Source organism: Tupaia chinensis, unplaced genomic scaffold, assembly GCF_000334495.1.
Source record: "Tupaia chinensis unplaced genomic scaffold, TupChi_1.0 Scaffold143728_1, whole genome shotgun sequence".
Lineage (NCBI taxonomy): Eukaryota > Metazoa > Chordata > Mammalia > Scandentia > Tupaiidae > Tupaia > Tupaia belangeri.
Genome location: NW_006203577.1, coordinates 2237618 through 2244261, shown reverse-complemented (window position 1 = coordinate 2244261; position 6644 = coordinate 2237618). Strand labels below are relative to the sequence as shown.

The following is a 6644-nucleotide window of genomic DNA, read 5'->3' as shown; positions in this document are numbered from 1 at the left end:
TTTTAACTGGGTTAATCTTTTTTTTTTTTTTTTTTTCACATAAGGCACTTGAGTTCCCTGTGTATTCTGGTTATCCAGAAGCTTCATCTCAACTGACCCAGCCGCTTCAGCCACTCTCAGATTGAGACTGCAGATATTTTAAAGTGTCCTATACAAAGCACTCAAGCTTCCTGAGTGACCTTAGACAAGCCATTAACTCCTGAGGGCACTGATAATTTACATTTTTCTATCAATATATTGTTTGTAAGTGCAGAGGATTTTTGTCCAAGAATGATAGTCTTCTTTTTTAATATGGGAAAATGCAGCTAGGGGACTCATCTGTATTCAAAACACCTTGCCTTTTTCTTTAATAATTCAGATTTTTTCCATAGTATTTATTAAACTTTTATGATGTTAAAAATATTAGATATCAAAATATTTTTTAAATGTGATTACTCTTGATCATCTTTACTACTTGGGTGAAAATGTGCAATAATCACTGGAAATAATTTGCATAGTTTGTAAAAAAATGAAGGAACTTTATCTTTATCCCACAAAGCAATCTCTCAGTTAAAACCAGATAGGGTAGACCGGTCACTGACATGGCAGTTAATGTAGCTGGATCTCACAGGGTTCAATGAATGTTAAGTCCCAAACCTGGCAGCTTATGAAATGTGCCAGGTATATGTGTATGCATGACCAATATTCTGGGATGAGGAGATTGGAGGAGAAGGGATTGTGGCATAAGCATCCCCCATGGAGTTGGGGAGTGCTTTCTTGCTTTCTCTTTCTCTCTCTTCCTCTCTCTGTCACTCCAACAAATACACATCCTATGCAAAATTTAAAAAAAAATAACCCTAGGTAGGGCAATAATGAGAATAAAGAGAATCTCAACAGCAGAGTATAACTTATCCTCATTTTGAGCCTCTCCACTCTCCATCATTCTGAAATGTCAACTCCCTTCCAGTCATCAAAGGCCTTTGGCTTTTATTTTGCTTTCCTTTCCTTCTCCCCAACATCTCTCTGACTGATTAAAAATATTCTAATGTGGGTAACCTTGTTTAGGAAACCTAAACAAGATTATGAAGTAAAAATCTAAAATATTCTCATTTTTTCCAAAAAAAAGTCTAAATGCCATATTGAAACAAAATAATAAATTTACGAATTCGTTTAAAATTGTCAGTAGTACACTCCAATTTGGAAGGATCCAGAGTGAGAAATTAAAAAGGCAAAAATGAAGAATTTTAGCAAAACCCTCAAGAGAAGATGCCCTAATACATTACCCAGTAAGAAGCAAGAGAGAATTACAGGCTTGGCACTTTCAAGGACGTCAAACTGAATTTGAGGAACACATGAATTTCCATCAGTGTAGAAGCAAAGTTGGTCGAGGAAGTGGACTCTGAAACTGAATTTCATGGGGCTTTAGATGAGACAGACCTAGGTTCCAGGAGAGGTAGAACTCATCGCAGAGGAGTCCTCTACTCCTGCTACTCTTCCTATACTCTTGCTCTCTTTTCTCTATACTTATCCTTACTCTCCACTTCAGCAGCCTTTCCGCTCAACCACCACACACACAGACACACACATACACACACACACACACACACACCTGCAGCATCCTACATTCAAAAGATAGCCTAAAGAGAAAGACTAGCCAGTTTTCCTTAAGTTAGAGTAACAAAGGGAATTTCTACTTATTGCAATCCATTGAACAGAAGGTGTGGGTTGGGGTCAGTGGGTGGGCTGGTGGCTAAGGCACAGGACTGCCACGTCGTTGAGTTCCAGATTGCCTGAAAATTACCCAAAATGTGTGAGTGCATGCCTAAAATCCAAGGAGGAGAATGAACAATGGTATGTAGTGTGAACATCCCCCAGAGGTAATTTCTCACTTTCCCTTTCACTTATCTCTCTGTCTCTTTCCATTGAACACACTCACTTTATAGTAGGTAAGTAAGTAAATAAGTAAGTAAGTAAATAAATAAATAAATAAATGAAAAGAAGAAGGTCTGAGGTAAGTACCAAGAATAGAAAGAGAAATAAATGATATTGGAACATTGTAATGCTCCAAAATGAAGGTTTCTACAAGTGTATTTCTGCACGATTTTCCTCTTGAGCTGTTTTAAACACACTACTGTGGGTATAGTTGACATACAATGAGTTAACTTAATAAAGTATGCAATGTGATGATTATCACATATTTATAAGGCTGTGAAGCAAAGTATGCAATGTGATGATTATCACATATTTATAAGGCTGTGAAGCCATTGCCATAATCGAGGTAACAATGTATTTATTATTTCTAAAGTTTCCTTTTAGTCACTATGTAATTGTTTCAGGACATTACTGTCACCCCATAATTCTCATGTATACTGAAATCTACAGATGCGCTTAAATGACATATATAAAACACAATAATGTTTGTATTTGGAAAATGCAAATTATGAAAAAACTATGCATGGTTTTAATTTTTTGCATCAAAATAAATTCATACTTTAATTCCATTTTTCCATGAATTTTTAAAAGTCCTCAATAAGTATGCACTTTTTTCTGTATACTTTAAGTAGTAATCTATAGATTTCTTAAACTACCCAATATTATGTAAATATTAAGTAAATAATTATTGTACTGTATTTTTATTTGTATTTCTAATTTTATATTGTTAGTTTTTATTTTTCCTTTCAAGTGTTTTTGATCTGCAATTGGTTGAATATGTAGATACGGAGCCCACAGATAGGGATATCCTCTGTATGCTATTATATGGAAATAGAGCAATTTATCCATTCACTTGTTCATGAGTATATTGATTGATGAAAATAATAAATGGCACAACTTCTTTGTGAAAGAAATAAACAGTTTCTTAAAAGTTAAACATACACCTACCATATGGTCCAAACATTCCATTCCTTGTATTTTCTCAAGAAAAATAAAAGCACAGGCGCATGCAAAAACTTGGCACAGATGTTCATGATCACATTTTTTTTTAAATATACTCTGAATTTTAAATGAAATAAAGAAATCATTTAGTAAAGAATTTTGTCTCATAGTTGCTCAGCTGTTCATTCAAGGGTTCTTATTCCCACCTCTTAATTCACCAAACCCTCTTCATTCTAGAGCAGTCAAAGACTTCTTTCAATTGAGAACCAATCCCTACAGATATGAAATGAGTACTGAAAAAGCCAGATTTTTTTCTTCATACCATATGTGGCCATTAACCTTTTTGTCACTATCAAAACTGGCAAGAGCTTACTTTTATTATGTAAGACCTGGAGACAGGGTAGCCTGCTTTGCCTGTAGTGGGGAGTTGAGTAACTGGGAACCAAAGAATGATGCTATGTTAGCACACTGGAGACATTTTTCCAACTGTCCATTTTTGGAAGAGTCTCTAGAAAGACTGAGATTTAGCATTTCAAATCTAAGCATACAGACACATGTAGCTCAAATGAGCGCATTTACGTATTGGCTCTCTAGGGTTCCAGTTCAGCCTGAACAGCTTGCAAGTGCTGGTTTTTATTACATGGGGCACAACAATGATGTCAAATGTTTTGTTGTGATGGTGGCTTGAGGTGTTGGGAATCCGGAAATAACCCATGCATAGAACATGCCAACTGGTTTCCAAAATTAAGTACTTGATACCCGTGAAAGGGCAGGAGTTTGTTGATGAAATTCAAGCTAGATATCCACATCTTTTTTTTTTTTTTTGGAGAGGTATTTGCCATAGGGTGTGTGTGCTCGCCAGACAGAGAGAGACAGAGAGACAGAAAGCGGGAAATCACCCTCCCAGGGGGGATGGCCATGCCACATCCCTTCTCCTCCATTCTCCTCTCGTGATCTTGGGCATGCATGCACACGCGCCCGGTGTGAGTTCCAAGCCACCGGGTCCAGGACATTAACCCCGGTCAACTACATGGGAGTCCAACGACATAGCCACCATGCCAACTGCTGGTCCCGATATCCACATCTTTTGAACAGCTGTTCTCAGCTTCAGACGCTCCAGGAGATAAAAATGCTGATCCATTAATTACTCACTTTGGACCTGGAGAAAGTTCTTCAAAAGATGCAATCATGATGAATAACTGTGGTTAAGTTTGCCTTGGAAATGGCCTTTAGTAGAAACCTAGTGAAACAGACAGTTCAGAATAAAATCCTCTCAACTGGAAAGAACTAAAGAGCAGCCAATGATATTGTATTGGCACTTTTTAGTGACGAAGATGAAAAAAGAGAAGGAAAGACAAGCAGAAGAACTGGCATCAGGCAAACTGTCATTAATTTGAAAAAAAATGGCTCTCTTTCAACAGTTGATGTGTGTGCTTCCTATCCTGGATAATCTTTTAAAGGCCAATGTAATTAATAAACAGGAACATATTATTAAATGAAAAGCACAGATACCTTTACAAGCAAGAGAGCTGATACTGTTTTAGTAAAGAAAATGCTGCAGCCAACATCTTCAAAACTGTCTAAAAGAAATTGATTCTACATTATATAGGAATGTATTTGTGGGAAAAAATGAAGTATATTCCAAACATAAGATGTTTCAGCTCTGTCACTGGAAGAAAAATTTAGGTTACAAGAAGAACTTGTGAAGTATGTCTGAAGAAAGAAGTTTCTATTATATTCATTCCCTGTGGTCAGCTGGTAGTATGCCAAGAATGTACCCTCCTCTAAGAAAATTTCCTATTTCAAGGGTACTTTTCACACATTTCTCTCATAAAGGAAATGGAGACTATGTATTAGCCTATGTGGAAAAGTCTTTAAAATATTGTTGAACATTTGAAGACACCTGAAGTAAAAAAATGCATGGTATTCATGCTGGAAAAAGAAATGTACATTCTAAAGATATATGTGATTAAATGTAAGTTTAAAAAAATTAAAAATAAATAAATAAAAAAGCCTTTATCCCAGCCCATCATACCCTGTGTCTGCATACACATAACCTCCCCACACCCCTCACTATCAACATTCCATAGCAGAGTGGTACATCTGATACAAGAGAGGAACCCGCCTCGACACATCATTATTTTTTTTTTTTTTGGAGAGGTATTTGCCATAGGGTGTGTGTGCTCGCCAGACAGAGAGAGACAGAGAGACAGAAAGCGGGAAATCACCCTCCCAGGGGGGATGGCCATGCCACATCCCTTCTCCTCCATTCTCCTCTCGTGATCTTGGGCATGCATGCACACGCGCCCGGTGTGAGTTCCAAGCCACCGGGTCCAGGACATTAACCCCGGTCAACTACATGGGAGTCCAACGACATAGCCACCATGCCAACTGCTGGTCCCGATATCCACATCTTTTGAACAGCTGTTCTCAGCTTCAGACGCTCCAGGAGATAAAAATGCTGATCCATTAATTACTCACTTTGGACCTGGAGAAAGTTCTTCAAAAGATGCAATCATGATGAATAACTGTGGTTAAGTTTGCCTTGGAAATGGCCTTTAGTAGAAACCTAGTGAAACAGACAGTTCAGAATAAAATCCTCTCAACTGGAAAGAACTAAAGAGCAGCCAATGATATTGTATTGGCACTTTTTAGTGACGAAGATGAAAAAAGAGAAGGAAAGACAAGCAGAAGAACTGGCATCAGGCAAACTGTCATTAATTTGAAAAAAAATGGCTCTCTTTCAACAGTTGATGTGTGTGCTTCCTATCCTGGATAATCTTTTAAAGGCCAATGTAATTAATAAACAGGAACATATTATTAAATGAAAAGCACAGATACCTTTACAAGCAAGAGAGCTGATACTGTTTTAGTAAAGAAAATGCTGCAGCCAACATCTTCAAAACTGTCTAAAAGAAATTGATTCTACATTATATAGGAATGTATTTGTGGGAAAAAATGAAGTATATTCCAAACATAAGATGTTTCAGCTCTGTCACTGGAAGAAAAATTTAGGTTACAAGAAGAACTTGTGAAGTATGTCTGAAGAAAGAAGTTTCTATTATATTCATTCCCTGTGGTCAGCTGGTAGTATGCCAAGAATGTACCCTCCTCTAAGAAAATTTCCTATTTCAAGGGTACTTTTCACACATTTCTCTCATAAAGGAAATGGAGACTATGTATTAGCCTATGTGGAAAAGTCTTTAAAATATTGTTGAACACTTGAAGACACCTGAAGTAAAAAAGGAATAACTGATTAATTTAATTAATAATATTTCTGTTTTACTCTGCTTTAATACTAACAATCTCGTTTCAAAAAAGGTAGTATTGTATAACATATTTAATCTCGTTTACTTGCAAGGGGAGTTATGTGTTTGATGAACTATACTAGTACATATACGTGAGCATCAGAGGAATTAAAGGAATAGTGTCAGTGCTTGCTGTGCAGCATTTCAGGAGTTAGGGATTTGGTGTTCTTTCTGAAAGTTTTGCATACTTCTTTAGAGTCTAGTTTAAAACAACTGGAAATTGGGAATTTTGCAGTTCATCAGAGTTGTATCAAATTCTCCTCGGTGCTTTTCTCTTTTTGTAAAGTAAGGATTTTGATCTTACATGGCTATGAAGAAACCACCCTAAGCTGGGGAAGAACCACTTACAAGATTAGAGGACACAGCACGCAAAACACACAAAGGGTAGAGGTAAGAACCTGTCTGCCACTATGAAAACTGGATCTTTGTATTCACAGAACACTGGGTAAAATGAGCAGAAAGGTCTTGTCTTACTGGTGGGAG

General features: G+C 37.0%; 1 pseudogene; it reads left to right on the top strand.

Annotated features, from left to right (window-relative positions):
* The window catches only part of LOC102473115 (baculoviral IAP repeat-containing protein 2-like), a 6370-nt pseudogene extending 2018 nt beyond the window's left edge, over nucleotides 1-4352 (top strand).
* The last annotated feature ends 2292 nt before the right edge of the window (nucleotides 4353-6644 follow it).